The 9,817-nt window shown below is 46.1% G+C and overlaps 1 long non-coding RNA gene across 1 annotated transcript; it reads right to left on the bottom strand.

Moving 5' to 3' along the window:
• Window positions 1–2,128: 2,128 nt before the first annotated feature.
• On the bottom strand, window positions 2,129–5,376 carry LOC125517415. The gene is made up of 3 exons (XR_007287586.1): window positions 5,096–5,376; window positions 3,590–3,664; window positions 2,129–2,275 (listed from the first exon to the last, which is right to left on the bottom strand). It is a non-coding gene; the product is annotated as an uncharacterized LOC125517415 (long non-coding RNA).
• Window positions 5,377–9,817: the final 4,441 nt, after the last annotated feature.

Here is a 9,817-nt window from a genome sequence, read left to right as displayed (position 1 = left end):
GAGGCAAGCTCGGAACCAAAGTTGCCTTTCAAGGCAAGCAACAAGATGTTGAAAGCTTGATGTAAGTCGTGCTCACATACTGAAGAATGCATGCACTAGAGAAGGACAAGGTAGCACAGTCAAAGGTACCAAGACCAGGATGCAGCCGATAGTCTAGGAATGACCAGATTGAGTTCAGAATTTCCTAGTAAAAATACTAGGGGTTTTTGATTTGTAGTGCAGAATAATTTCACTAGTCGGTGTCCTCGGTTGATAACAACCCAGAACACGTAGAGTGATTACGACAAGGAAAGACATTACTTCAACAAAGTTAGTAAGCTGTGGTGCAATGGCAAGACATCTCCGAGATACCAGGAGGTAATACTCAAAGGTAGAACAAGATAGATGTAGAACCGGTTCATTGACCTATGACAGTAGATACTTCAACCTTACCAAAAACAGACGAGGCACTCGAATGAATTCCCATAAGATATATCAGATCAGGACAGCATGGTCGGAACCATAACTGTAAGGAATCAATTTCAAGAATACCGAACGAATCAAAGATGGATAATCATTTTAAAAGAAGCTTCCAAGACGGTAGTGTAGTGTTGGAATTTTATCTGGTAGAACACCAGAAGAGTATGACATGTGAAAACTTTCGGGTTCACACTTAACAAGGAAGGCATAGGTTCAACCCGTCAGGGTATCGTGGAAACATATACCACAGGCTTCAATAGTAAATACCACAAGCTCAAAACTAGAGCATGGTTGACAAAAGTAGAGGATACAATTTACCAAAGGCATTATGTATCATGTAAAGAAATCACAAGAATTTTGGTTGTGAGGGACATTTTCGGATAATAACCCGACAATGGGTATGGCGGTCCACAACGGAGCTGATGTGAGCATCGACACGCAATCAGAAGAAGAAAACAATGCAAAGGCATTGGAGTATAGAAACAACTGACTAACCCAAAGCTCAAATGCAAAGGAATTATCATTTCCAAATCAAGGGATCAGAAGCAAACGCTCTGATCAAGGATGGATAAATTCAATAGACCTAAGGGTACAATTGACGGCAATTTGATTGGTGAGGACCAATTCCAATTAAAGAATGGCAACTCAGCCGCAAAGGTAATTTATAAGGATCAATGATGATTGTAGGCATTCACAAACATATCGAATCAAATGCTCATTATGATGATGTCAAAGGATGCTAATGAATATTGCTAGTCATATGGAATTAACCATATTGCAAGCAGGTAAGGAAGATGAGGAGCAATAAGCTACCGAGGATTTCAGAAGATCGAATAGCATTTCGAAGAATTTTGTGAAACACATAAACAACTGGGGATGAATGGATACTCAGTAAGTGCAAGGAATATACGTAGGGGTATTCATGTGGCAATGAACTGCAAGGCTGTAGGCAGAGGGTATTCTCAAAAACAATAGAGAGAATTTTGGGGTATCTTATGATAACAACATCAACGGAGAATGATTGTACGAATGACAAGAGTATGACGTTATCCATAATGGTCTATCGATGTAAGGGAATTGCAAAAGCGATGGCACAAAGTCACAGGAGAACATCGTAGAGTATCTTTGGAACCTTCTAGTGCAGCAGGCGATCATCTGTAATAAGGGGCTCTCCAGGTGGATGTGATCACGAGATCCTAATGTTAGAGTTAGTAAAACCATTTTAACCCGAGTAGAAGAGAGATCAGAGTCCCAGAGTATAGTCGAGGAATAAAAGTTCCTAATACCACCCAATGGCGACGTGGGCCCGTAAGACACACAGCCATGTTAGTAAAAAGTTTTGTAATGTCTAGACTCGACTTCGGCCAAGGAGTGTGGAAGGGGGATTCCTACAGGCAGTCGGCTCTGATACCAACTTGTGACGCCCCCAATTCAATCGTACACTAATCATACACGCAAACATGTACGATCAAGATTAGGGACTCACGGGAATATATCACAACACAACTCTACAAATAAAACAAGTCATACAAGGATCATATTACAAGCCAGGGGCCTCGAAGGCTCGAATACAAGAGCTCGATCATAGACGAGTCAGCGGAAGCAACAATATCTGAGTACAAACATAAGTTAAACAAGTTTGCCTTAAGAAGGCTAGCACAAACTGGGATACAGATTGAAAGAGGCGCAGGCCTCCTGCCTGGGATCCTCCTAAACTACTCCTGGTCATCGACAGCGGGCTGCACGTAGTGGTAGGCACCTCCAGTGTAGTAGGAGTCATCGTCAATGGTGGCATCTAGCTCTTGGACTCCAACGTCTGGTCGCAGCAATCGGGTATAGGAAGGGGTAAAAGGGGGAGCAAAGCAACCGTGAGTACTCATCCAAAGTACTCGCAAGCAAGGAGCTACACTACATATGTATGCATTGGTATCAAATGGAATAAGGCTGTCATATGTGGACTGAACTTCAGAATGCCGGAATAAGAGGGGGATAGCTAGTCCTATTGAAGACTATGCTTCTGGCCACCTCCATCTTGCAGCATGTAGAAGAGAGCAGAAGGTAAGTCCACCAAGTAGCAACGTGTATCATAATCCTACCCGGCGATCCTCTCCTCGTCGCCCTGTTAGAGAGAGACCACCGGGTTGTATCTGGCACTTGGAAGGGTGTGTTTTATTAAGTATCCAGTTCTAGTTGTCATAAGGTCAAGGTAGAACTCCAAGTCGTCCTGTTATCGAAGATCATGGCTATTTGAATAGATTAACTTCCCTGCAGGGGTGCACCACATTTCCCAACATGCTCGATCCCTTTGTCCGGACACACTTTTCTGGGTCATGCCTGGCCTCGGAACATCAACATGTCGCAGCCCTACCTAGGCACAACAGAGAGGTCACCATGCCGGTCTAAATCCTATGGCGCATGGGTCTGGGCCCATCGCCCATTGCACACCTGCACGTTGCGAGGGCGGTCGGAGAGCAGACCTAGCAACCTCCATTACAAAGGAAGTTGCGTTACGCGGTCCAACCTGGCGCGCGGCGCTCAGTCACTGACGTCACGAAGGCTTTGGCTGATACCACGACGTCGAGTGCCCATAAATGTCCCCGCGTAGATGGTTAGTGCGTTATGCCAGTAGCTAGACTCAGATCAAATACCAAGATCTCGTTAAACGGGTTATCTTGAAATAACCGCGAACGCCGACCAGGGCCAGGCCCACCTCTCTCCTAGGTGGTCTCAACCTGCCCTATCGCTCCACCACAAAGTAACAGTCGGGGGCCGTCGGGAACCCAGGCCCACCACTACCTAGATGGAGCCACCTGCCCCTTCAGCCCCCATCTCCAAACAGTATTACCGCTAATGTAACAGTGTAAAGTATATAGTATATGCCCGTGATCACCTCCCAAAGTGATCACAGCCCAGTAGTATAGCATGGCAGACGGACAAGAGTGTAGGGCCACTGATGAAACACTCGCATCCTATACTATGTAGTAGGATAGCAGGTAAAGGTAACAACAGTAGTAGCAAGGACAGGCTATGCAGCAGTATAGGATTAACTGAAAGCAGTAACATGCTACACTACTCTAATGCAAGCAGTATAGTGAAGAGTAGGCGATATCTGGTGATCAGGGGGGCTTACCTGGTTGCTCTGGCAAGAGAGAGGGGTCGTCAACACCGTAGTCGTACTGGGTAGCAGCGGCGTCGGTCTCGGTGTCTAGCGAGAGAAGAGGGGGAAGAAACAATAAATATTAAGAAAACAGATGCATAGCGATCCATGACATGACAAGTATCGGTGCTAGGGGTGCCCTAACGCGGTACGAGGTGGTAACGGTGAAGGGGGAAAACATCCGGGAAAGTATTCCTGGTGTTTCGCGTTTTCAGACAGATGAACCGGAGGGGGAAAGTTGCGTGTTTGCTATGCTAGGAATGTGTGGCGGACAAACGGGCTGCGTATCCGGATTTGTCTCGTTGTTCTGAGCAACTTTCATGTAGAAAACATCTTCATTTGAGCTACGGTTTATTTTCTAAGATTTTTCAAAGATTTAACAAAAGTCAAAAAAAATCTCTAAAATTTTGCTAAGTCTGAGAATTTGTCATTTTTGAAACATCACTTACCGGTTTTCCGAAGGCTATAGCTATTGTTCCGTACATTCTATGGGTTAGTGCCTTATATCAATTTTGAGCATTTTTCTACGATCTACAAGATAGTAGCATTTGCATCCATATTAGAGTTCATTTGCTTGCTCATAAACAGCTCTAAAGTAGCTATGAAATAAAGCTATTTTTGGTTTTTCTGTTAACAAAACATAGAACCTTGTGATTTTCATAGGATTTAATCCGCGCATCAAATGGATTTGGTCCAATGGGGTAAAATGATGATTTTCAAGTGTACTCTCCGCCCAAATTATTTTTATCCACATAAGAACTTTCCTTGTGGATTTTTATTGGCTGTCAAAGGGGCTACCCAATGCGAATTTGCCAAAGCTAGCTGCAGCTACAGTAACTGAACGTTACTGTAGCAGAGGAGCTGCAGCCGAGTGCAGCGGGAAGAGCAGCAGTAGGGAGCGGCAGCCGCGGCGCGGCGAGGCTGGCCGAAGGCGGGCGAGGCCGGAGATGGGCGCGGCCACACACTCAGCACACACACACACACACACTTCACACACGCACCGCGCATACACACTGCACGCACGCACAACACGCACACACACTCACGGCCGCTCGGCCATGGCCACGCAGTAGCCGGCGTAGCAAGCATAAGTAGCAGTACGTGGGATGCAGGGGTGATAGTGGCAGTGGCTCTAGACAGCAGTAGTGTAGCGGTAGCGGTGCGAGCGAAGCGGGAGGCGGTGGCGCAGGACCGGACGGAGCAGGACGGGGGCGGCCTCAGCTCGGAGCAGCAATGCAGGGACGCAACAGACGCGAGCGGGCGCCAGCGGGGGCGAGGCTAGATGCACGGGCCGCGGGCAGAGGAGGGCAAGCGCGTGCACGCTATAGGCCGCGGCCGGGCGCGGCAGAGGACGGACAGGAGGAGTTCGGGAGCGCGGGGCTCCTTGGCCATGGCGGACGCTGGCTTCGGCCTCGTCCAGGACGGAGCTACGGCAGGGTCTTGACCATGGGGAGAGAGGCGAAACGAACGGCGGCTCACAGTGAGGTCGGGGCGTGCTTGGAGAGGTTGGGGGGCGCCGATGTTGCAGGTCGAGGCAGCGGCAGCGGCGATGCCCACGATGGTGGAGCGAGGCGATCCGGCGGAGGAGAGCTTCCCGGCTCTAGCTGGTGGTCCAGGAGGAAGAAGAAGTGGGCGGTGCACCTTGTAGTCAAGGTCTCGGCGCTCGGGGGTGCCAGTGGCCGTGGGATCGAGCAGTGCACGGCGACGACAGTGTCGACGAGATGCAGAGGAAGAGAACAAGCGATGGGAAGGGGAAAATGGGGGCTAGGGTATGCGCGGATGAGCGAGGGGGTCTAGTAGACGCCAAGAAGCAACGGATGGACGGCGCGTGGCGATCCTCGTCACGGACGCGCGCCCTGCGTCCACGGCGGGAGGGTGAACAGGAGGGAGAAGGTGATGTCGGCTGGGCTGGGCCGGCTCCTATAGCGAGCAGGCCGAGGGCACAGTGTTCTGTTACGTATTGCCTTCTTTTCTTTATTCCTATTTTTGACTCTGTTAGAGATCTATTTGTAAGAGCAAGTGACATAGTTAAATAAGAAATTTGGCCCACAAATACTAGGTACTATACTTGGTTTGCACAAAGATTTAATTGACTTCCCACGATTTTCTTTTTAAAAGTAATGAGCTGTATGGGGCTGTTTTGGTCTTGTTTTAAATAGGTAGGAGCACCTAATTACCACAAAAGATGTTTGTTCTTATTTGAATATTACTTAGTCATTATTTGCAATACAACCAACATTTTATTTTACCTTTTGAATTATTTAATTATTTTACTTGCATTTAAAATTTGAGTTGATTCGGTTTCGAATCAACGCGAGTTTAACAACAGTAATCATGGTGACGTGGCATCGTTAGTAGAGGATTACTGTAGCTTAATTATCCGGGCATCACAGCCCCCGTCGACGACCTCTGATCCTCTTCGCCGACACCTTCCTCAACCCTACCAGAGCCGCTTCACCAACACCATCGTCAACCCCACCAGAGTAGCTTCGCCTATACCATTTTCAACCCTACTGGGGCTCCTTTGCCAACTCACAAGTCCATAGCCTCAGATCCGCTTCCTTGCACCCTCATCCAACCTACCGGAGCAGCTTCTGACGCCCCATCCACGGCCACAGATCCGCATCATTGACAACATCGTTAACCCAACCACCGGAGCAGCTTCACCTACGCCCTCGTCCACGGCCATAGATCTGCTTTGCCCACACCGTAGTCCACCCTACCGGAGCCGCTCCACAAACACCCTATTCCATAGTTCTAGATCTCCTTACTGGACCCCAACAGCCAGCGCAGCGTCATCACCCTTAACGTTTCTAATCTGATTCCCACCGTCTGGCAGGATGCCAAGCACCCGCCACGGCCTAGGTACTTGTCACCTTTAAACTCGTCCAGCATCACCTGCCCGATGTACTTCAAATATACTAATAGGTCGTTGTTACCTGCTATGCAGCTAGCAAAAACTACAAGGACGATGTTTCTTCTGGATCTAACAGCTTGGCCAACCAAGATCCTGGACCGAGGCATTGCTATGATCTTGTAAGCATGTCTCTCTCTCTCTCTTTTATTGTTCTGTGCCTGCCAGCGTGCTTTGCTAGGATTTTCGACCAGTAATCCCTTTGTGTAGACAATGATTTCTACTACTGGCTGCTAAATTAGATATGTAGATGTCATACATGATACTACCTCGTACCTCCATTCCTAGATATAAGTCTTTCTAGAGATTCCACTATAGGATACATATGGAGAGAAATGAGTGAATCTACACTCAAAATTGCATCTATATACATCTGTATGTGGTCCATACTGGAATCACTACATATACATATATTTAGGAACAGAGGCAGTACATTATACAAAATCGTAGGTGGCATGTAGGAATTCTAGTACACTACATTAGGCTCCCTTAGAGTGCCTGTTAGTCCAGCACACAGAGTCATGGCTAGTTTATGCTACGCACACAATCATTAACTGGTGGTTTAAATATGCGCAAGGGATATGCAATGTATTATCATGTAGAGATGTCTGAAATTAGCTGTGTCAACTTGCAGATAGGGTTACACAATGAAAAAGTACAAAATGTATGTGGCAATTTCATGGAACATCGCAAAAAAAGGAGAGCCAGCGGTGATCCTATATAGTGTGCTATCGTACGTCACTCCTCCATTGCAATCATCATGACATGTTATTTGTATGCCAGTTCTATTGGCCAAGTTTCTTAGGGACAGTTATTACGAGTTATCCTAAGAAAATAAGAACCTATGAATATAAGCTCCATGTAATAAGCCAACCAGTTCTTTTCATTGCATTTTCAGCTTATCTTTGGTATGATCAGTGAAAAGTCTAGACTGCATTATATTTTTTCATTTTGCGGCCCATATGAAAATTAATTTGACTTGCAAACATCACAAATTGAACCCAGTGCAGTAATTAATATGATAGGAAAACAGACCTTCACTATTTGCTCAAAATGCAAATACAAAGGTACCGTCTACATGGCACAATCTACTTTGGTCAATGTTTTCCATTGAGATCCCATTGCATAATTTAAAGGAAAAACGCATGACCCATATTTGAATGAAGAATAATTATTTATTGAAATTCGATGGTCCAAGTGGCTGGTTATTATCATGTAGCAGCACCACCTGAAAGCATCATATAGCAGCAACAACTCATAGCAACTCATCAATACAGTAGCAGCAGTGTCCAATTCATCATATACCAGCAGCAGCTCATAGCAATTCATCATATAGCAGCAACAAATGGAGCAACTCATAGCAATTCATCATATAGCAGGAGTAGGAGCTGCTCATAGCAATTCATCATATAGCAGCAGGAGCAGCTCATAGCAATTCGTCATATAGCATCAGCAGGAGTAGCTCATAGCAATCCATCATACAACAGCAGCAGGAGTAGCTTATAGCAACCCATCATATAGCAGCAGCAGCAGCAGCTCATAGCAATTCATCATATATAGCAGTAGCAGCTCATAGCAATTCATCATATAGCAGCAGCAGGAGCAGCTCATAGCAATGCATCATATAGCAGCAGCAGAAGCAGCTCATAGCAATTCATCGTATAGTTGATCAGAATGATAATTTGACAAAAAATCAGAGGAGATCCTCACCTTGTTGGATGAGCTGATCCTTTAACAGCACCTCAAGGCCACGGCCTGGGAGGTGGGGAGGGGGAATAAGGTGCCTTCTGCCGCAGTGTGGCATCAGTCGTAGTTGTGCAGCGCCTGCCGGAGTAGTGCGTTGGACGAACCACAGTGGAGCAGCTGCTAGAGACCATGAGAATGAGGGGCGGCACCAAAGGGAGGAGCAGCCAGGGAGATTTGCCCCTACCCGCCGGCCAGGTAGCCTAGCTGGACAGAGCATCGTCGAGGACCAGGCCAGATGGGACCAGTGGCGATGGCTTGCTGGAGGAACCCTAGTGCTGCAGGCAGGGTATCAAGGTAGAGGGAAAGGGGAGAGGAGATGCAAGCGAGCAGGGCAATGAACGCTTGCGTGTTTGTTTTTACTTGAGGGTGAGGTGTGACGCGGGCGTCACTAGTTGCATTTTGAGTGTAATATAGGCAGACAACATAGTTATTTCACTCTTCCCCTTCCCTGCAATTTTTAGTGAGGTTCTACCCGAAACACCCCCCTCCAAAGCGAAATTAGTTAAGCCCAAGCCCATAACTCAAAAATGACTTCTTTACATCTTTTATGGCTTATTTTGACAATAAGCCCTGAAAAGGCGGAATAGAACTGGCCCTTAACCTGCAATTCAATTGTGCATGGAATGATGAGTCACTCCTACCTACTATAGTGTACATTTAGGCATCATCATACATGGCATAACGTAATAGATGTGCATTCCATTGTAGAATTTGGAATATGCAATGTTTATGTTAGTTGATATGTTGCGCATGATCTTTAAATGCCCCATAAATCTGGTCAGTCAAGTGATGGTCTTTAAGCCTCCTTCTTTGCTTCTTTTCTTGATATGTAAGATGTGCTCACACATCTGTTCAATTGCTTGTTTGCATTAGCCAGCCATACTAGGACTGTTTGCTTTGATTACTTGTTGTTCTTGACCTAACACTCTAACAGAGCTTGTTAACGATTTAAACACTAAGGGCTACTGTAGTGGGGCCTTTTCTAACTCATAGGTGACATAAAGGTTTGGTTGTACACTAAAGTAGGCTCTCCAAGAGTACCTGGAGATCCAGTTCGAAGGTATGCCTAGTTTTTACATAGTGAAGACATAGTAAATGCTCATTTCATTGTGTGCAAGTGCAAGAGATGCGGCATATTTCATTATGTGGTGTTGTTTTGTTATAATCTCATCCTTTTGTGTTCACAGACTGGAAAGTATGCATATTTATCTTCCAAGGAGACGAGTAACTAGTTTTTGTCACCTTGCAGAGGGGGTGCAATGAAGACAAGATTGAGGATTTCCAAGTACAAGATGTTAGGAAGGAGCCTTGCAAGAGAAGTAGGAGATGCGCTGATCTTCTTCAACCTGTTAAGATAAGTCACTGTATCCAACTCAACAGTTCAATTCCTTGTTTTTTTCAGGCATACTTAATTTGCTCTTTTCAATTGCTTTATTTGTCCTCAGTTAATGAGATGCCCAAAGAATGATGCCTGATGTTGGGTACTTGTATAACTATTAGTTGACATAATTAAAGGCCTTACCATTTAATTACTCTGCCAT

This window comes from Triticum urartu, chromosome 6 (assembly GCF_003073215.2).
Source record: "Triticum urartu cultivar G1812 chromosome 6, Tu2.1, whole genome shotgun sequence".
NCBI classification, from domain to species: domain Eukaryota; kingdom Viridiplantae; phylum Streptophyta; class Magnoliopsida; order Poales; family Poaceae; genus Triticum; species Triticum urartu.
Note: the sequence above shows the minus strand (reverse complement) of the source record. Positions and strands in the feature narration are given on the sequence as shown.